Source organism: Aptenodytes patagonicus, chromosome 3 (assembly GCF_965638725.1).
Source record: "Aptenodytes patagonicus chromosome 3, bAptPat1.pri.cur, whole genome shotgun sequence".
NCBI classification, from domain to species: Eukaryota; Metazoa; Chordata; class Aves; order Sphenisciformes; family Spheniscidae; genus Aptenodytes; species Aptenodytes patagonicus.
In genome coordinates, this window is record NC_134951.1 from 52,639,427 (window position 1) to 52,661,837 (window position 22,411).

Genomic DNA, 22,411 nt, shown 5'->3' on the forward strand with positions numbered 1-22,411 from the left:
CAGAGGAGTGGGATGGAGATTCATGCTGAAAAGAGAAACTGACTTAAGCCTAGTCATGACAAGTCCATCTCAGTAGCTAAACTGATTTTTATGTCTCTTGAACAATTGTTTACACCTAAGATTAAGACTGGATAGGGGATGAGAGTTATGGAAAAGGGGCTGAAGAACTCAATTTAGTGGTGCAAGGTTCAATGACAGCGGATGAGGTGTGGGGCCACGTGTGAGAATGGTTTTTTTGTCACTCTAAGTTCAAGGGAGAGCTAAGGAGAAGAGGCAGCTCTGGGCTATATAATTAAGCCCAGATTAAACTGAAGAGCTAGTTTGATTTACAGATACTGAAATGCCTGTGGACTGGACTACTACCAATAGGAAAGTATGATCCTTCTTCTTGTTTGGATAAGTTGTTTATTATTATTAAGCCTGTGGCTAGGGTTGTGGTTATGTTTACGGTTATAGAGAGCAGAGACTGAAGGACTTGGATCTTGTCAGGCCTAGCAGATTAGGATGAGGACTGGTACCAAAATGAAGCAAACTCCTTATGAATACATCTGCTACTGGGACGTGTCTCTTGGTACAACTAGCATTAGGAGTGTGGTTAGCATGTGGCTCTGGACAACAGTGGTGGAAAAACAATTCTTCTCTACTATTCATTCTAAATTTGAGTGTTTTACAGGACTCATTGACAAGACTTTGGCTTAGGTTAGTCCTATATACTAAATGTATATAGTTCTATATACTAGAACTTTAACTTTATTCCCACCCATAAAGTCAGGCTTTAGTCTTAACACAGAGAGGCCTAGCTGAAGAAAAACAAACTGTAAGCTTTTCTTCCCTGCTAGCAATGGTCTTCACTGTAAGAGATCAAGCCTTGAAGACCGTAGCCATGAATATATGTCTTCAGGTTGTGCTGTTAATAACTTTACCAGCCCTAGCACAAGGTAGATTATTAGCCCTTTACCCAAACACAGAAAATAAATAAATAAAGTACACACACATGTGCATTTTGGCCACAACAACCCCATGCAGCGCTACAGGCTTGGGGAAGAGTGGCTGGAAAGCTGCCTGTCGGAAAAGGACCTGGGGGTGCTGGTCGACAGCCAGCTGAACATGAGCCGGCAGTGTGCCCAGGTGGCCAAGAAGGCCAATGGCATCCTGGCCTGTATCAGAAATAGTGTGGCCGGCAGGAGTAGGGAAGCGATCGTGCCCCTGTACACGGCACTGGTGAGGCCGCACCTCGAATACCGTGTTCAGTTTTGGGCCCCTCACTACAAGAAGGACATCGAGGTGCTGGAGCGTGTCCAGAGAAGGGCAACAAGGCTGGTGAGGGGTCTGGAGAACAAGTCTTATGAGGAGCGGCTGAGGGAACTGGGGTTGTTTAGCCTGGAGAAGAGGAGGCTGAGGGGAGACCTCATTGCTCTCTACAACTACCTGAAAGGAGGTTGTAGCGAGGTGGGTGTCGGTCTCTTCTCCCAAGTAACTAGCGATAGGACGAGAGGAAATGGCCTCAAGTTGTGCCAGGGGAGGTTTAGATTGGACGTGAGGAAAAATGTCTTTACTGAAAGAGTGGTTAAACATTGGCGCAGGCTGCCCAGGGAAGTGGTTGAGTCACCATCCCTGGAGGTATTTAAAAGACGTGTAGATGCGGCACTTAGGGACATGGTTTAGTGGGCATGGTGGTGTTGGGTTGATGGTTGGACTCGATGATCTTAGAGGTCTTTTCCAACCTTAATGATTCTATAATTCTTTTATATATGTGTGTATAGCCTTCTGGAGGAGGCTGAAGTAATATGAAGACCATTCTCCACCTCTTGCACTATATCCTAAACAGAGTCTGCATGTTCTTGGATTAAGCCAAACTGGTAAGGGCCTGGTACTCAAAACTCCAAACTCCAGTTGGTATAGTTATAGACTGGATTATGAGTCTACAAAATCTACACCTGCTTGATTCCTAGACATGGCGCCTTTAAGGATCCAAATAGTCAAACTAGTATTTCAGGTTCTGCTGTTTCCAACCTCAAAATTGATCGTATCTTTGAAACCCTTACGCAGGCTGTAGAGAAGCACAAAATATTCTTGCCTCCTGGCACAAGCCCATATCTTAGTCCACAGTGCCTTCTGTATTGCACCTTTAAACATCACTCTTCTGGCCCTGATGTCTATTACACTAACCTGATGTCTGGACATAGTTAGAGTCCCAAGATACTTATCACAGCTTAAAAAAAAAATGAGCTCTTCCCCTCTGGCTACCAGTCCCAACCCTAAACTGCCACTTAGATACCTACTTTCCATCAGGCCCTGCTAACCATAACCTCTGCCTTAGCTGCAGGCCACAGAAAGACACAAAATAGTCTTCTCTTATGAAACCAGCTCATAACCTAGGCCAGAGCGATATTCTTTCTACAGCTAAAAGCCTAGTTGTCCAACCCAGCTGTCCATCACCTTAAGGAGAGGCCAAGCACTGACCCCAAACTTAACTATAAACCCTGAAACTGCCATTGGAGTCCCACCCCAGCCTTCCTACAAAAGTCATTTTTTTGTCATCCAGAAATATCTAACATTTGTAGCTCTGACTGATCTGAACAGTAAATGAAGCCAAAGCATAGCCTTAACTTCACCCCAAGTGAACCCTACCCCACAGAGCACTCTACATTATTAATCTGTCTTTTCAGTCACCATTCCTCAGTGCTACACATGATTATCTGGCAAGACCCAGTAATAAAATTAACTCTTCACATCTCCATCTCCCAAACCTGAATCCTGATCTCAGTTCCAACCCTGGCACCAAATAAAACTCAGTGATTGCTAAAGTCTTCAGAAGAGTTTTTTAATATTTGTTGCCTCCTAGAACCAATCCTAGATGCATCACTGTAAGCTTTGCAAAGTCTACCAGCACAAACAAACTATTCAGTCCCAGACATCCAGAGCCATAGACTGGTAATATTTTTGGATTATGAAGATGCTATAAGCTAGATGATGGAAGCCATCAGATTCCCACCTGCACCAAAACAAAACATAAATCTGTGATACTGTCTTAGCATCACCTTCAGCCATAGGCCAGTGAGTTTTGCAGGGTAAGCAATAAAGTTGAGCATTCAATACTTCATGTTTAAAAAACTCAAACCCAATACTAGCATGAACATAGTCAGAGACCCTTCACAAAAGGCATGCTCCAAATGAGGTTTACTGGAAAATAGCTTAGGTTTCTTGGGCGTGGTGGTGAGGAAACAGAAGTCACATCCAAGCAAACAAAACTCAACACAGTTGCCTATTAGAGGGATCTCTTGCACCTACATATGGTTGACATTGACTTAGTGTTTGAGGGAAAAAGGGTGTTGCAGGGTTTCACAAACTGGTTTTGTTTCTCTTGATGTTGCAATACAAATACAGGCAGTATCACAGAGCATCTCAGCAGTATCACAGTTTAGGTAGCTTTGGTATTTGCACCCATATGGTTTTCCAATCAATGTTGTCACTGTGACTGCAGGCAGAAACCTGAAGTCACTGATGCTGGGGGACATTTCACTTTAGGTCAGATGTAGATAATTATACTGCAGATGTCTAGACACTCTGGAACCCCTTTATATCTGATGGAGGGAAATGGGTAATTTGAAGGAGCAGTTCCTTCAAACTCCTCCTGAGTTAAATTTAGAAATCTACTCTCAGATGACATGAATCTTATTCATCATGAATGTTTTTGATCTTCAACTATATCTCTGTCACTAGGAAGACAGCTGAAGGTGAGTAGCTCAGATGTAGACATCTACATTTAGTCAGATAAATCTTTTAAACTTGCTTAGTAACCTGCAAGATCAGGATCTTGAATAATCAGCGAATTTCCATACATGCTGCCTTTATGGTATCACGATTTATAGCTTCATGAAAAGGACTTTCAAGGGCATAACACAAGATGGGATTTCTTGTATCTAATCTAAGGAATATTTTTTTATTATCTTCACTTCAGAATTAAATCCATCTATGAAACAGGAGAATCCAGTATAATTAAATGTTTGTAATAATTACAAAATCTGTTTAGGTCTGCTGGGTAGGTGGCAAAGACTGGCCTAGTGAGGCTGAGACTCAGCAGAGCGGTGGCAATTTATAGCATATCAGCATCTGGCCTGGATCTCTTTCTTCCCACCTCACGAGAACAAGAGGAAAGAAACTAGATCACCACCACCAGGAGTGGCTACGTTTCATAAAGTCATCTTTGGGGAATGCTTCAAAGCAAATAGTCCAGCTTCTGCGAATTATAAAAATGTTCCTCTACTCTCTACTAGGGTTTAGTCAACTGCTGTATATAATAGCTACTTCTTACATATTATACTTAATTATTTAGCTGAAAAGAGCCGTCTGCAACACTAGGATCAGGGTTTCTCAGCTGATACTTAGAAAGGGAGAAACTTTTTTTTTAATGCTCATCCTTTCCCAGCCATGGTTGGTTAAATGACGAGATTCAGTATAATGTGTGTGGGGAGCACTCACGTCCCGTCCTTCCACAGTGTCTGATTATGGGCCATGCAGCTGTGAGAGAGAATGGTTTCTAAGTATAAACTTGGTGCCTATTCTTTTGCTATGGACCAATCAGGAGGCTGATTCACAGTAATAAGTATATGTAATGTAGTGATATTTCGATTCTATTGTACTACCAAAGGCATGTAGTTTCTCTGTGAATGACAATTAAGCTAGCCAACTGTATTTTTACTTAGTCTTTAGTGCCCTACCACAGCTTTTTGCTACCAATGAAAAATCCACACCCCCTCCAAATATATTAAAATTGCCATATACAATACTCCAAGCCATACTATCTTACTGAATATTCAAGGGGGGGTGAGTGATTTCCTGTCATTGGAGCCAAGAGTCACACTCCATTTATTTTCCAGGAAGCAGAATTAGCTGCATATGAACATTCAAAACTCTACCCATTAAGTGGGTAAATGAGTTGCTACAGTGCAGCTTGAGTAGATGTGCCTAAGCTGGCTGGCTCAGGTGCTACATGTAAAGTACCTGAAGTAATATTGAGCACAGCACAGGCTGCAAACCGTCCTTAGATGAGGGGTAAATGCTCTTACTTCAATGCCATGCTGCCACAGTTATACTGTCAGCTATGCCCCATTAGCTAGCCTGAAGCTGTATTTATCTAATTTCTGACTTCCTATCACAGCCTTCTCATCTCTTTTTTCCAGTTTAAATGGATTAAATGAAGAAAAGATGAACTAAAAGAATGGAACTGTTCACGCACTTTTAAATCACGGCTAATACTTATTGAGGAACTGTTGTCCTGTATTCAAAACACACATGACGTTCCCTTCAGAAGAGAAATCAATCTATTAAGGAGAAATTTAAAGTGCCCCTGGAGATGAGGTGTGCTTCTCCTTGTTTGCTACTTGCAAGAGATCTTTCCTGGCTGACCATGGTAAGTGGGAAACATTTCTTCTTCCCAAACCCCCTTTAACCAACTCTCAAACTATCCTCCATAGACAGGTAGAGACATAGACTCTTTGAATTTAGATAACCTGTGGAATACAGTACAGAGCTCGCGAACCTGAAAAGCAGCCTGTATCTTATTTTTTAAGATTGCCAGAGGGATTATAAGAGTTCAGATAATTACTCTAAAACCACTCTAAGACAAGCAAGGTTAAACTAAAAGCAAATAAAAGCATCTGTTTACAAAATCCAAACAAAAAATAGAGGTGAATAGTTTGTAGGAGCAAATATACAGGAACAAAAAGGAAGAAAAAAATGTGTATTTCCACCTAGAGTTTGGGTGATGCTTAAGGATGCCAGACCCTCCTAGAGCTGTATGGCAGCAATCAATGATGGGTGAGGAGGGGGGCCAGGGCACTTCTTCTATGGGTCAGTGAATGGTGAAGTGGAAGTGAGGAGAGAACAAGCCTTGAATATAAGTGACTGACAAAGGTCTGGGCTGCAGAGGGAAATCCTGCTTCCCTTCTATAAAAGGAACCTGAACACTGTATGGGAAGTAGTCCTCAGACAGAGCTACTGCGAAGCATCCTCCAGATTGTCTACCATATTATATAGACTGCGAGATATCTTTAGAGTTAGGTCTAAGTACACTAAGGTGTTACACTAGTTACTTAGGCTGGGATTTTTCTTTGTGCCCAAGTCCCATCAGCAAATCACTTGTCTGTTTTATTCTGCATATGATGGAAATTAAATTACCATAATCAGGTCATCATAACAAACATTTTTATTTAGAGCAAGTACTGAGGTAGCAGGTTATTACTTTCTCCAAGACAGAGTTTCCCAATCATTTATTTACAACATATTGATTATAATTTTCAAGGCATGTCCTGATTACAGATTTGCCTGGGTTCAGCAAGTTCTCTTTGTTCCACACAGCCATCTGAAGAGAAAACTTCTACTAAAACTCCATGCAACCAACTTTCAAACAGGCTTAGCAACATCTTCAGTGAATACCCCCCATTCCAGTTTCCCTGTTTTGGGGAAAAACACTGAAGTGCCAGGGTCCTTGTGTGGTCCAGAGATTATCAACGATGGAATAACTTGATGTTAACTAATATCCAAAAATCACTCTTAGCACAAGCCAGGATAAATACTTTCATTTGCTTTTGTGTTTATTTGCAGAAGCCAAAAGCAATAAGGCAGTTCAAAAGCTTTTTAAAGACAGAAATGAAAGAAACACATATTTAACCTACTTAACTAATCTTTATGTATCTATCAGACCAGCTGTATCTGAGTATTTGTCATTTTCTTGCATCCCTCAAGATACGAGCTCAGGAGAGAGTCTCAGCTTCTTGAGCTTGTTATTTCTTTTCTTTTCAATTTCCAGGTCCTTTCTTGGGGTTTCCCTGAAACTCTATTTGCAAATCTTCCCCTTGCCCTTGAATCATGCTAATCTGCAGCTTATTCAAGGGGTAGCTTCGATAATGTGTCTCCCAAAGTCTTTCCTGGATGATAATCAGAGAAACAGCCATCTACAACCTTTTTTAAGACATATTGTGGCAGTCATACTGGGGGACATCATTACTTGATAGTTTCCTCACCACTTCCCCTGCAATGTCTCTATTGACAGATGTTTGGATAAGCACAACAGCTGGTCCCCTTGCATCAGTGGGGACCATTTCTGCAGGGCCATGCCTTGGGTCCCTATGCAGTCATATTAGGAACTCTTTCATGTAAAAGTATTTCCCCAACTTGATACTATAAGCTTTATCATAGCTATTCATCTAGGTCTTTTTTAGGTCTCATTTTAATAAGAAAACAATTTAGTAAGTAGTGTCATTTTCAAATTCAAGAAAGTCTTATCAACTTTTATTCATGGACCCAGGGGCACTTCATTATTAGAAAGCAGAGCTCTGATTGCAGAGACAGTTTCTCCATTTCTCCTTTCTTACCAAAGTCTTTTGGGTGTTGATAGAGAAAAAGCAGTGCTCAAAGGCAAAGCGGCAAAATGCCATCAAAAGATAGAATTCACATTCGCTTTCAAGAGAATATAGTTTTAAAACTATATAGTTTAGATCCTACTTTAAAATTCCTTCAAAATTTGTTGTTATTTTAATTAGCTTTATGCTCCATTCTCTTACTTGAATTATAAAAACTGAAACTATTCAAATTTGTGGAAAGGCTAACAATATACATTAGTTTCCTTTTTTCCCCCATGTACTACTACATTCACATTTAAATATGAGCTTTAAACAAAATGCATTGGAAGTGAAATACAGTCGAACATTCATCCTTGAAAACAGAACAGAACTGCTTATAGATAATTTGAAAGTGCATGCATATTATGTTTGGCTTCCTCAGGAGTTATCAGAGGGATGCCAGCTAGTTTGTACCAACTATTTCAAAGTAATTTAATACATAATGTATTCTAAACACATGATACAGTGTGTGGGAAAACTGGCATTTCTGTAGTCAGTTACTATCTGAAGGAGGAGGAGGAAAAAAAGTTATGACAACTGCTTGTCAAGACATTTATCCCAGTGACATCTGCCAATGCTGAACTGAAAAAAGAGCAGCATCAATGGTGTGTTCTTAAGATGTGATTTAGAACATAGGAAGTGATGGTTAAGTGGTGGAAGCAATTTGCTTCCATTAATGTTACTAATAATTTTTTTAGGACCCATAATGTATTGACTTTTAGTTTTAGCTTGAGCGTATTTTATTGAAAAAAGCCTTCTGCAGTCATAGGAGGGCATAGAGTGAGGCATATAGAGTAGCACTGCTATGAACAGAGGGTAGTCAAATAATAGGAAAATATTTCTGTGCTCAGTTTGTGACTTATTTATTACTAAAATGGGTAGGGGAATAAGGGGAGAGGAGGTATCAGAAAAGATTTTCAGTCATGCACACTGCACAGCAAGCCATCCTTCTGACCAACTGCAACATGGGTCACACTCCCTAAGTGAGCATTTACTGTTACTCCAAAGAGATTACTTGATAGGAATTTTCCAACATGAGGCAAAAAAATATCGTGTTTCTGCACCATTAAGCAAAAAGAAAAAGACACAGTCCCACAGTATCTCCTGCCCTGTCCCTACCTCGTGTCTTTGCTGGTCCTGATGATGGCAATGACAATGAAGAAGACTCCTTCATTCTACCTGAACAGGTATCCAGAAAGTGACTGGAATAACGTGTCAAAGACATGAATATCCAACTGTGAAAGTAAATAACAGAGAATATGTCAGCCTTTGTATGGCAAACATAAGAACTGACCTCTAGGAAAGGATAGATGGGTAAGAGCTTTGAATGAAGTGGCTAGCGGGTATGAAGAGCGCAGCTGTCCATGGTAAGCCTTGATGCACAGAGCTAAATTTGGCATTAGCTATGCTGTTTATTGTATGAGAGCGAATACAAGTCAGCAGATAATGTGCCAAGGTAGGGGGAAGTGAGTAAAACTGGACCTGTTCCTATTTCTTCCTGTGTGCATGTTCATCAATCTTTGTGCCACAGCTTCTTTTTATATAAAGGCGGGGGGGGGGGAGGAAAAAACCCCTAACAAACCAAAAAATCTTCCCTTATGTTCCTTTATAAAAGAATGAGATCTATATAGGATCTTAGCAGGCATCTCAGGGTAACAACAATCTCATAAAAAACACTGGAAAAGCTAAGAAAAAAGGCAAAAATATGTCACAAGTGGATCTGTAACACAAGCTGCTGTTCCAGCACAGTCTGTGACTATCATTGGCAGATGACAGCTCTGTATCAAGCTTCAAAACCCCCATTCTCAGGTGTTTTCTGCAGTCTTCTTGGATTGCTGGAAGTTATGCAGACATTCATAGTGAAAACCTTTTTGCTTTTACAAGAAAAAGTGCACTTAACGCCTAGCCAGGACTGCCTCTCTTCTGCCGCTCCAACAGGAAGATGAGCACCTTCTCAATCTCCAGTCCTTCCGTACAGCACCGAGCATCCTCCTCTTTCCCTCTGCAGCAATGGTCTACATAACACATCCGATCCATCTGCCACAGCCACTGAAACTGTGGCCCTGCCAGTGAACCAGGATTTTAATCCCCGGGTTTTACTCCTGCAGCAAAGCTTGGCTGTATATGGGGACACTAAAGGAGAAAGGCTGCAGTTTTCCCTGGGTTATGGCTTTCATTTCCAGTTGTTTTTTTCAGTTGAGATTACACCTATGATTAAGGCTTCCGAGAAACAGAGATGCCCAAGGAAGCTTTAAATGAGCTGGTTTAGGTACTAGAAGTAGCATGGGTGTAGAGTTCAACTTGGTGTAGCTTGTGTGTACAGTGAGTCACCGGCAAGCACAGGCTACAATCAGTGCAGGCTGAACTTCACGCTGCTGCACTCACATAGCATCTGCTGAAAAGGAAATGCACATTCAGGACTGAAACTTCAAAACAATTACCCTGGCTGTAGCAGGCTGCTCGGCAGGAAGCACTCAGACATGTTATATGGTGGCACGTAAATAATAAGTCTAGCTCAAATATTCGTTGCTGTAGCTCAAAATTGGTTTAGTGTAAAATACAGGTCTGAGGTTATCTTTTTAAAGGACTGCTGAATTTTTTTGTTCTTCCACACCTGAAGGTATAAAAAGGCAACTCACCACAGATTTGTAAGAGGAAAAACAAAAGTCATTTAAAACTCCATTTTCTTATTCAGCTTCACATCTTCTTGTACACTTTCTCAGAAGCTACTTATGCCCTGAATTTATATGCTATAACCTCTTAGCTTTAGCAGGGAGAAAAACAAAAGCGCTGAGCTTTCTCAGAGTCAGCCTGTGAAAACTGGTGGACATTTAAAATGAATATATTAAAATTTCAGTGCCAGAGATATGCTGCACAGTACTTGCCAAATAGAATACCATGGCAATCACGGGGAAATTATCTTTTTAACAGCATACTGTATAATGTCTGCTGGGGTGACTCCAGTCCCAGCCAGTCACAACTAGAGGTCACATGGTCTGGATGCATTCTTGTCCAAATTTCGTTTTCCATCAGGTCTAATCTCTAGTGAGAACCAGAGGCAAAACACATTCATTATTTTTGTATTTTTCATTATCTGAAGAGCAGAAGAACAGTCATACTGGGGGAGCCCACAGGTTCACATTCTCCATTGCTCCATCTCCATCACTGGCCCACACTGACGCCCAAGAGCAGCAGTATTTGTACCTGGATGCTTCCTAGGTACGTGCCTCAGTCCCCCACTCAAGGGCCTCTGGGGTCAAAGCTGGCATCTTTGAGTTTTTTTCCCCAGAATTTATCCAGTTGTATTTTGGATAAATATAAACGTCTGACTTCCACAACGTCCTGTGTCAGAAGTTCCCCAGTTTATTTGCATGTTTCCTAAAAAGTATTTATTTTGTTTGTTTGGAACATGGTGCACACAAGTTTTGTTTGAGGTCTCCTAGCTATTGTGCTGCAAGATACAACTAGCAGCTTTTTCTTAGCCCTCTTCCTCATACTCACTAGCAATATTACCTGCCAGACCCTCCCTCAGCCATCTGGTTTCCAGGCTGAAAAGTGCATGGTTATTTAGTTCTTCCTTGTTTGGTTTCGGCCCTTCACTCCTTCTTCTCTGCCTTTCCCAGTTCTATTATACCTTTTCTGGGAGCTGAAACAGGGTTGCTGGAGCACAACAGTAGTATGTAAAAACATAATTACCAAAAAAAAAAAAAATCTGTTTAGTTCCCCCTTCCAAAGTTTCCTAGCAATGTCTGCAATAACCCAAATGTCTCATTGTCTCATTTCTGCATGAAAAAGGGCAGCTCAGATTCCAGCATCGTAAAATTAGAAGTGGTTTTTGCTCTCACTTTATATTTAGCTAAGTCGAATTTCACCTGCCATTTTATCACACAGTATTAAGAGTTCCTTCACATTTAGCCCTTACCTTTACTACCCTGAATACCTTACTGCTAGTTTGGTCACTTTGCCTGTTCAGACCCTTCATTGACCCCACTCTGCCCCAACATAAAGGCATATAAGCCTCCGCTGGCTGGCATTCAATGTGTAAACTATCCAAGACTCCTAACTTCTCTTCCCTCTTCATTTAGCTGCAAAAATGAATGTCCACAGCAGCCTAGTTTAAAGCCTTGTTGCATGCCTTTTGGTAGTCTAAGCAGCTGGATCTCCTATATCAATATCCCTGCTGACCTCTTCAGAAAAAAAGCTGTGATACATTTCTGAGAAATAAGCTTTTGCGGTGTTTGCCTTTCCCCTATATGTCATATTTACCCATGTTTACACCGTTTTCTTTAGTGTAGTTCCTAATGATTTGCCTGGTACAGACACAGCAGATGTATTTATCCGTGGTTTCCCAGATCTCCTCTGAAACACCTTAAAAAATTGGTGTCATAGTTAAAACCTTCAGTTCTTCAAATACCAATGAGGTTATAAACAAGAGGTGGTCATACATCACAGTTATTTAATTTCTGAGCTCCTTTAAAAACCACCATGTATTATTAATAAAAGTAAGCTCCCAAGCTCCTGACACTTGGACATTTCAGAGGAATTTGAAGTTTCTGCTTTGTGCCTTACCACATATCATTTCTCTCACTGTGGATGCCTTTCATTAGGTGTTCTTCACCTTCTGCCACTTCCACATTGGAATATTTCAAGCTCCTGTTCGACCAGAGTATTTTTTCTAAGAAATTTTTCTGCATTAGGGGAATCTGAATTCTGGTACTTCTGTCTTGTGCTGCCTCATGCTTCTAGTTTCTTTTCCGCTTTCCTCATTTGTTGGCCTGGCCAAAATCAATTAAAACATTAAGAACTATTTAGTGCGTGCGAAAACTGCCAGGCTAAAAGAACACTTATAATATTTATCCACAAACAAAAACTGCATGGGCAGCACCAGTAAAACACAACTTAGCCTTGACCTGAAGGAACCTGGAGTGGAAAGTGAGATCCATCAAGAGATTTTTAAAGCCAGCAGTATAAGGATCAAGTCAAACTTCTAGCATAACTCAGGTCAACTGTGGTTCTGATTCACTGCAATCTTTTAATCTTTATTGCTGTATTTGAATGCCACTTTGCAATGCCAGGATGATGCCAATCAATTTGACCCTCCTATTCTGCGTAGTACTTGCTCTGATTCAGCAGTCACACTTACCAGCAGGACTGTGTATTTCCCCATGTAAAGGACAGATATTGCAGCATGTTTTTCTAAAGAACTCTTTCTTAGTCCTATTTCTCGTTTCCTGATGCCTGGGGATTATCTGTTATTCAGCGTTTGTGAGTGGGTTGTTGCAACCTTGCAATGAAGTACATCATTGTGCAATTCTAGTAAGACCGGTGAAGGTGACAACCCTACAGAGCAGCAGTAAGTGTGCACAAACTACTTTGCCCAAACTAGAGCCACACTTCTCATCTCACGAAATTCTGGGATCTCCCTCTTCCAAGGTTCAAACTGGCTGGCTGCTTCTATAAGCTCTGCACACTACTCCAGATCAATGGGACTGGATTCTGAAAATCCCATTAGAGAAAAACAAATGTCAACAACAGAATTAGAGTCCTTTCATTTCTTCCCAGAAAATAGAAAACAAACATTGTAAATTGCCCATCAATTACTCAAATGCAAATGCTTGAAGTTCTTTTCCCCTCTGCAATTATAGAAGTTGTTCCATGCAATAAAAGGTTATTAAGGCAATACTTAATGGCCTTATTCATAATTCTAAGCCAGGTTCATTTAAAATTTAAACCTACCAGGCTGTTTGAATGTAAATCATGATGCTCTAGAGTATAAAAAAAAAAGTAAGAACACCATAAAGTTCAAGTATTTTCAGACATGTCTGTTCCCATCATTTCTGTTACATCAGCTTTACCGCTCACTCTATCTCTCTCAATTAGATCATTCAATATTCTTCTAGCAATGCTCTCAGTGTGTTTTGCCCATTCTTGGTTGAATAACTCTCCAAATACTACCATGGCAGGGGAGGAGGGGTTGCCTTTCCTGGAATCTGCTTACTTATCTGTATGGACATCTAAACGGTCTCAGAGCAAAAATTGATGTTATCAGGTCATTACAAGACAGCCTTCTGAGATCATTAGGCAAAACCTGACCGCAGTTCTGCATGCACAGAAGTAGTCTGTGGTACAGCCATTCTCAGCACAAGGACCTTTAATCCTTTCCTGTTGAAACTTTGGTCTGAATTACAAAAGAGGTTGGGGGGGGGGGGGGTGTTGGTTTTTTTTTTAAATGGTGTTGTGAAAGGCAGAAATCAACCCAGTAGAACCTAATTTGTGACTAACTTAAGCCAGACTATGTAGACCTTATCTCAGCCCATAATTAGCATGGTTATTTTTTGGAATACCTCCTGGTAGCAAACCTGCACACACAAGTAAATAATTTCTCCCACTCTGAAGCCTTTGCCAACTTCACTTGAGAAGCATCTGAATTATTTGAGCTAAGAGATACCAGCATATGAAAAGGACAGGAAAATAATAAAACACTTCAATTTTTCTTTTGATCTCAGGAGCAGAAAGGTTTCCAGGAACAAAGTGTGACATAGTTCACCAGTTTCAGTCTCACAGACAGCACATCTACAGTTGAAAAAGGTACTTTGATAGGTTCCATTACAAATCAATAAGAATTGCTCCACAGGGGGTTCAGCAAGTACTAGAATACATCCAGTTAGTTGCTAGGTAAATGCATTTATTTTTGTCTTCTAAATCAGTTTTTTCCTTCCTGGATGATCTTTCTGTACAAGGAGCAACATGAATGAACAAATGAATGCTGTTACAGCCAGGGCAATCTTTTGATTTAGGTAAGTGTGGGCTTCTTCTCATCTCTGCTGCTACAGACTGATGAGGTGAACTGCACTTTAAATTTCAGTGCATAATTACTCTATCTCTTCTGTCCATCTCATATGAAATACAGAAATTGAAGACTGACTGTGGAGTATCTCTAGTGCATACGTGAAGAGAACGCCAATTAAGCTCCTTTTCTGAGGGATACTAGGACCCTGTGTTCAGGGCTGAGCCTCTAAGAGAAAGGCCATAAAGATCAGAGATGTAATTCTTCCTTCCCTATTTATTAACCAGCAGAAATAGCCAGATAGAGGGCAAAGCTACATCCCACAAAGAAAAGAAGAAGTGGGAAGAAGAGGGACCGCATTATTTTTACTACTTAGAATAGTTAATTATGCTGTAACACAGAAAAATACTATTTTTACAAGACAGCTGAGAAGTACCATGTAGGACCTAAATTCACTTAATTTAACCCTGGACCAAGAACAGTATCTTAAAGAATACTTTAAGAAAGTTTTTCTAATTCCCAAAGCAAGTACCATAGGGTCAGGTTTGGGTGCAATGATAAATATCTGCTTCTCTGCTTCTAATCATTCTACACTGAACAACGAAAAGGGATATGGATTGCAGGTTTCCTTTTGCCTGCCATTGTACTGCTACTGCAATCACATTATTCCTTTTAAAAAACCAAAAACTTAATTCAATCTATATGAGGGAGGTACGACTGGAAGCAAACACTGTGTGAACAAGGGCGTACTTTGCTCAGGATTTTATTTTTTTCCTTAACTATCACTGCAATTCATACCCAAGTCCAAATCATTTGGAAAACTAACAGAAATGAGTGAACTCCTTCAGAAACTGCCCTGAGGAAATGCCCTATGGGAGAGGGACAGAACCTGCAGGGTACTACAGCCGCTGTGCTACAAACCATGTGTGTCTTATCTTTACAGTTTTTAAAAGCCGTTTTTCAGAAGCAAAAAGAATGCATACTGGATTCTATAGGGGGATTAAAAACATTACAGAGAGAGCTTTTCTATTAAGTAATATAATTACATTTCACAAAGGAAGAGCTCTAAGCACTCTGTTCAATTTGCTGGTGGAAATGCAGCCCCAGAGATGTGTGAGGCATCGTTCAGCGCATCGACGGTGTAGCCTCGCTCCTCCCTCTTCTTCCTAAGATCCGGCCAAGTTTCACGGCTCTGTGACACACTGTCCTCAGAGACCCATGTTTATGTCATCTCACTCCCTGACTCTTTCAAAGGACTTTGCCACATGGGCATTTGTTTCAAAGCTTTCATTTTCAAGCAGTTCCAAACCTACGAGATGATAGCATTATGAAAAGGAGAGCCAGCAGAGAGAAAACGGTGTCACCCTCTTCCTTCCCACAACACCCTCTTTTCTAACCACTACATACCATAGGCAAACCCGAGAGACCTGCAGGGTGCAAGTGTGTGGATGACAACATTTTCAGGAAGGCAATGTTCTTCTAAGGTACCAGAACTGGTTTTTACTTTATTCTGTATGTCTGGAAGACGTTACAAATGAGACACCCTAGACATGAGTTTTAAAACATGCTTTGTATTGGACATGACAGCAAAGCTAAAGTTTAAGGTATCTTTCATACCTGACATATTAGATGACCTGTGACAGTGAGAGAGGCGGAAGAGGGCTCCAGGACACAACAGGAAACCTATCTCTTACCAGGCTGTTTCAGTATGGATTTTCTTCTTGGTTGTAATCAAAATCCTCCCATTAACTTGTCAGAGACACATGATATCTACGTGGGGCTGGTCAGGGCAGAGTTTTCCTCCTCTGCTTGCACCAGAAGCAGCTTCAATATTTAGCAATAACAGTATTCTCACTGTTGTTTATTCCAATTACAATACTACCAGGCCAACAGATAGCGTGTCTGGCAAGCTAGGCAATGGTCTCACTACTATCATCACCATGGGCTGCACCTCAGAAAGAGAGCTGTACTACATTATGCATGACTATTTGGAGGTCTAGCTACTGGTGGGCTCACTACACAGCCCAAGACAGAGGAAAGCAATACAAGTGGCTCCTCCAACCTCAATGTCCCTGGACGTGGGTGAGTAAGTCCTGGAAGTTCCCTTGTTTGCAGAAGAAATCTTACCAGAACTTGCCTCCAACTATTACTTATGCCACAGCTTTAATTACTCAGTTTTGCCATTAAGCCATGGGCCATCAAGTTTTAATGCAATCCTACACTGCTGATTAAAACATTGTGTTATTTCCTGAATGTCAAACAACATATGACAATAAAGTAGGAATAAAAGATTAGGAAAACAAATGTTCAGCTGCTTCTGTACTGAATGTAAAGCATAAATGGCTTTTTTTTTTTTTTGCATTTGCTTGAAGCTTTGTAACATTAAAATTGATGATGGTAATTAGTTTGCCTTTCAGAAGAATGAAATCTGAATATTCCTGAAACCTCCTGGCCTCAAGAGCCTCCAGCTAAAGTGTATTAACTTGCTTTCTAAGGCTCTTCTATTAGTGCTAGTACTGTATTTTTTTAAAACAAAGACTGAAATAACCCAAAACCTCTTAGTATTTCTTAAAACAAGTTCAGGCATGATTGATGAATAGTTTTCTTATCTAACATGGACATCTTGAAGTTACCCAAGCCATCCTGGACTCCACTTGTACTCAATAGAGAGCTACAGGTACCTCACGAGAATGACTCATGATGTAAACAAAGTGGATCTGATAAATTACGTTCTAGAGGGGCCTATTTCTCTCCACTGATGTAAATAAAGCTTAGGGTGACTAGCTTAGGCTTAGCAAGGTGATGTTCAGCCACACACATTTGGTGACATCTATTTTCCTTTTTTCTGAAAATATGTATGACATGTATTAGAGCACTTCAGATTAAGAAAAGCTCTTCAGAAGCATAGGAGAGCTAGCTGACCTCACATTTGCTTATTATGTCAGTCTCTTTAAATATTGTAATTATACTATTACCTTCCCTCCTGATACTCTTGCAGTAATGTCTGCCCCCAGCTGAATCCCTACATCTAGGAGGAACTGGAGTCCCAGAGGGAACAGAAACACCGCCACTTTCCCTGACTTTGAGGAATTTCTGGACATCATCTGTAACCAGGACTGAGAAAATAACCCCCTGAAGAACAGAGAGATTCAGGATCATCCAAAACTGAACACCTCTGGAAAGGAAGGTTTAAATCATACTTCTCATACAAGTTTCTATACATACTCATACAACTTTAAATCATACTTCTGTTTGTGCCTGCAAACAGCTGTTAGCAAAAAGAAAGACTACCAGAAAGACCCACATTCTCACAACAGCAGGTTTTTTAAACGGCTTTCCTATATACTGTGCTATCGTCAGCTAGTCAAAAACACTGCTGTCGTTAAGAGGCCTAATTCTCCCGTCCCCGTTTCTCACATCCCTCTGCCTGAGGTTATTTCTCATCTATAACTGGATTGCTTGCTCCGAGCAATCACTGACCTTCCCAGAGATGGGGAAGATCTGGCAATTGTCGAAACTCTCACGAGACTTTGGCTGAGATATTACCCAGCCCTTCCCCAGGTGGGTGGGTGTGGGGGTATGTCATTATAATAATGCCATGCCAGCAAAACCTTTGAATCACTACTGATTATTTTCCATATTGTGTGGAAGAGGGGAGAGGTCTGCAGAAGGAGGATGTGGGAATTACAGAACAGATTGACCAGGGTCACAGGAAAACAAGGGAACGATCAGTCCACATGTACCCAGAAGACGACAAAGGGATTAAGCAAACAGCCCAAATAGTTTGGCTTTGTAAAAAACTTATGGCAGACGAATCTAGTGTCCTTTTCTGACAAGGTAACCAGCCTTGTGGACCAAGGGGGAAGCTATATACATGAATTACAATCGTCTCACATGACATCCTCATAAACAAGTTTTAGAAACACAGTCTAGCTGTAACCAGCCTCAGCTATGGGCACAAGGAGTTCAAAACCTGCTTTTAGCACAGGGGTTATTGATGAGTCACTGGTCAGGTGGAGAGAGAGACTGTCAGGCGGAGACCTGGTGGCATCTGCTCTCTTTCACTTAATATTTTCATTAACAACTAAACGATGATACACAGAGTGGATGACACCAAACTGTAAATTGTAAATGCTTTGGAGGACAGCATTACAACTAAAAGTGATCTATAATAACTTGGAGAGAGGGTATGGAATCACTATGAAGAAATTCAGCAAAGATGAGTGCTCATGCTACACTGCAGAAGGAGAAAAAAATCAAGTACAAAACAAGGAGCACCTGACTGGCAAAAGACCTGGGGGGTAAAACAGGTCCAAACTTTCTTATGTATCAGTAGCATGAAGATGTGTAAGCCTGGAGCACAGTGAGAGGGATACCATTTGTGAGAGACAGGAGGCACAATTATGCTCTTTTCAGCCCTAAGGTACTATATTAAGTCCCTTTTGGAGTGTTGCACTTAAAAGACAAAGGGGAGGCCAATCTGGAGAGATTTAAGAGAGGAATAACTAGTGCTGAGAAAATCTGACCCGTGAGGAAGGTGCATGGCGAGGCTCCTTCTCCCTGGGCGGGCGCTGACCCAGGCTGCTGCAGCTGCTGGTCCCCTCAGGTACTGTCTCCTTCCACCAGAGTCTCAGGCTCTTTCTTTACCCTTCACCATTCCTGACCTTTAAATTGTCCCTTTTTCTCATTTGGTGAGGAAGGACATACTATATCTTCCTCCTAATGAAGGGTTTCTAGCCTTGTTTGATGTTCTCTCCTCTAGGCTTCCCACTGGCCTTTCCTCTCTCTTCTCACTCTTTACTGGAGCACCCCACTGCCCAGAGTGAGCTCAGGTCACCTTTCGTCATGCTCTTGCACCTCTACTTCTAGGTCACCCATCGCCTCTCATGTTTCCATGCCCCCCTTCTTCCATCTTAGGCATTGGGCTAAACCTGGTATATGAAAAAAGGGTCAGCAAGCCTGTGGCAAAAGCCAGGTGAGGAAAAGCACCAGCCTCAAAGACTGATGACTTAAACTGAATTAAAAAAATGTTTCAATATTTATGTGGGCATGGCTCCAACAGCAGCTAGGAGCTATTAGGAAAAGGGATGAATTTCCCGCTCCAGAGGCTGGACAGAGGGCTTTTGCCTCTCAGGTGACTTATATGCTTTTGGATATTACATCCTGCTGGTCAACTTCATAAATATTTGCATGTTTCTAAATTGTGCAGCATGGATTTTGCTCATGTATGGTGCTGTGGATCCGTAGCTCATTGACACTGCTTCCTACACCATGTCCCCCCACACCTCAGGGGGGACCACGCCGGGCGCTGGCTGGCTCACAGGCGCGTTCCTCCCTCTGCTGGCTCCAAAGGAGACCCAAATGACAGCCACGCACGCAGCCCTGGCAAGCCTTGTGCCAAGGCCACGGTGTGGGGATGGGAACTCAGCCTGCCTGTGCAGGGAACTGCCTAAGGACTGCTGCTTGGTCCCACGCCACAGATGGTTTGCCGTCCCTTGATAGGGAGAGCCCGGCATTACAGCCAGCAAACATTGACAGCCCAAAACACGTCTGTTCCGGTACTCCACTCAGGCTGGATATGGGGCATGTTCCCACACCCTCCCCCAAGAGCTGATGTCTCTGTGCCGTCCCGAGCAGCCGTGGCACTGCCCATAGTGAGGTCCTGCCGTGATGGCTGCACCAGGGAAGAGCTGCCAGGTCCACAGGAGGCATGGCACAGAGTGGTGGCAGCAAGATGGTGACATGGAGGAGTCAGTTTTCCTTAATAGACACAGTTGTTTTCTTTTTGCCAGCTCATACTTTGAGAAATTCACAGGGCTTCCTCATTCCCACTTTAGCTTGGGGCCAGGACAGAAATGAAAAGACTCACGTGTTTATCACTAAAAGGCACCTTTACACAACATTCCTCATACTTAATGCATGCGTCAAGGGTTTATTCCTTGGTTTGAGCCTAAACTTATTGTTCACGCAGCTGAGCAGGATAATGGCATTTAAGTGGGGAAGGAAAGAATGAGTCATTATTTGCTACACAAGTCCTGACCCCACAATCTCCCTGGCAAATGAATGCGATGCTTTCCAGGGCTCTCACACTGATGTGTTTGTGAGCCATCAATTATTTACATACTTGGTCAATAATTTAAATGTCCTGGAATGTGCATATTACAAAATAACTGCCTTTGTTCTTTAAATTTGCAAGGATACCCTGCTGGCACTAGTGCAATTAATGACTTAATAAAGCCTTAACAGGAAAATTGAAATACTGGATTTTACTACTTTAAGGTAACTAAGCTGACTTCTACACTTTGAAAAAGTTATCCTTGCAAGAAGACATTAGGCATACACAGAAGTTTTAGTAAATTGGGAGCAACGTACCCAAGGGTTTAAGTGAAGCTGTTACATCGAAACAAAAAGAAATGTCACCTTCCCTTAAATAAGTTATACAGAGAGTAAGAAAATATTTTTAATGGGGCTCTTGCTTAACTATCTATCTTAGCCATTTGCATATGAACTTCAGTAGCGCTCGAGATGCGATGAACGCGATGTGACCGAAGGCGATGCTGTTCCAACGCAGCAGTCTCTGTAGCAGGCACAGGATAGCAGCGGGCTCAGGCTCAGCCCTGAGAGGGGCACAGCCCTCGTGGAGGGTGCCTTCAGCCCCCTCTTTTCTCCTCTCATCTCCACAGCTGGAGAGAGAAGGTCTGCACACAATATCGGTAATTCACACCAATTCACTGCCTTTAAAAAGGTGTCCGGGTGACCCTGCTGTCATTTTAACAATGCGCCTGGACAAAGGGTGGCTTGTGTTTGCTCACAGGACTTCTATAACTGCTCCGTAGAGATATATTACAAATCAGAGTTTCAATGTAATTGAAGAAATAAACCTAGGTAAACATTTTTGCTGGAAAACAAACTGAATCAGCTTGTCTCCAATGAGAGTGTTTGGGCCTGCGATTCATGTGATCTGAACTCCTTTTTCTTTTCATCTTTTTGGGGATGCAAATGGGTCCTAAAAAAGAGACTGTAACAGATTTTGTGACACTGCAGAACAGCGTTTTTTCTGAAATCTTGCAGGTGGTAGATTAGCTTTTAATCAGTAAAACCAACTCCCCCACTTCATGCCAAAAAGGATTATTGACAGAGCAGACAAGTGACCAACCCACCTCACCAAGAGCATTTCAGGGTAGAGTGCTATAGCATAAACATCAACAAGTGCCAAAAGTGTTTACAGACAAACTGAGCTACACCCTTCCAGGAATCTTTATCAATAAAAAGTTCCACTTTACTGACAAAGGGTCAGTGCAAGTTTATTTTCAGGTCCAGGTAATGTTATAAATAAGGGTACAAACAGGAAATAGTTCCGTCATTAATGCTTTTGATTAAGAATTACAGGGATGTGGAATAAACAAAGTAACAGGCAGCAGTTCTGCGAGCTACATGGAAATTTGAGGTCCTGTGGTTCACGTTCTAAAGGTAAGCAACAGTGTGGACTCTCTGATGGCTAAAAAGGTTGAGCACGTGCTGCAGCTTCCGTCAAACCTGGGGTGGTTCCTCGCCACCTTGCAACATCTCTTTTGATGAAGTCAGTAGGAGCCTTATACCTCATATCTTTCTGTCAGGCATGCATGGAATTGGTCAATATGTTCAAAAGTTATCTGGGGCAAGAGGAGGAAAGGGCTGATTGACAGGAGGAGTCTAGTTTCCTGACTTCTGAATTTCTCTGTAAACCCATTTTTATTACAAAAGCAAATTTACCTTAGGCTGCAGAAGTTTTATTCGTCTAGTGTGCTGTTACTAGGTAGAAAACACAAAACTACTCTGGAAAACAAGGCTTTTAGTAAGCTCTCTCCTCTGTTCCCTGATCTGGGTGAGGAAGGTGAGGAAATGCCATATGGAGAAGAGAGCGAGCCGTAAAGGATGTTCTATCCCTCTGCCTCACCACTATTTATCCCTCTACGCTATATACCTGACCTGCAAGAAGCACATCTGAGGGCTTGGGAAAGAGACACACAGCATGACATACTTCCCCTCCAAGTGCTGCACGATTTCATTTTTAGATATGCTCGTTTACCACCATGGCTACATGGCAGTAGCACAGTTCCCACCCTGCTGATCCAAGGAATTGCAGGCTGTAATGCACCCTGAGGGCTTCTCAGTGCTCGTAATACCATCATTCACCTTTCCTTGCAAGCCTGGTTGTTCATGTCACTTGCTCCTCGGTGGG

General features: G+C 41.8%; 1 long non-coding RNA gene across 1 annotated transcript; it reads left to right on the plus strand.

Moving 5' to 3' along the window:
- Positions 1-4,940: 4,940 nt before the first annotated feature.
- Positions 4,941-20,585, plus strand: LOC143157995 (uncharacterized). Its single transcript, XR_012994885.1, has 3 exons — positions 4,941-5,055; positions 5,184-5,413; positions 17,189-20,585. It is a non-coding gene; the product is annotated as an uncharacterized LOC143157995 (long non-coding RNA).
- The last annotated feature ends 1,826 nt before the right edge of the window (positions 20,586-22,411 follow it).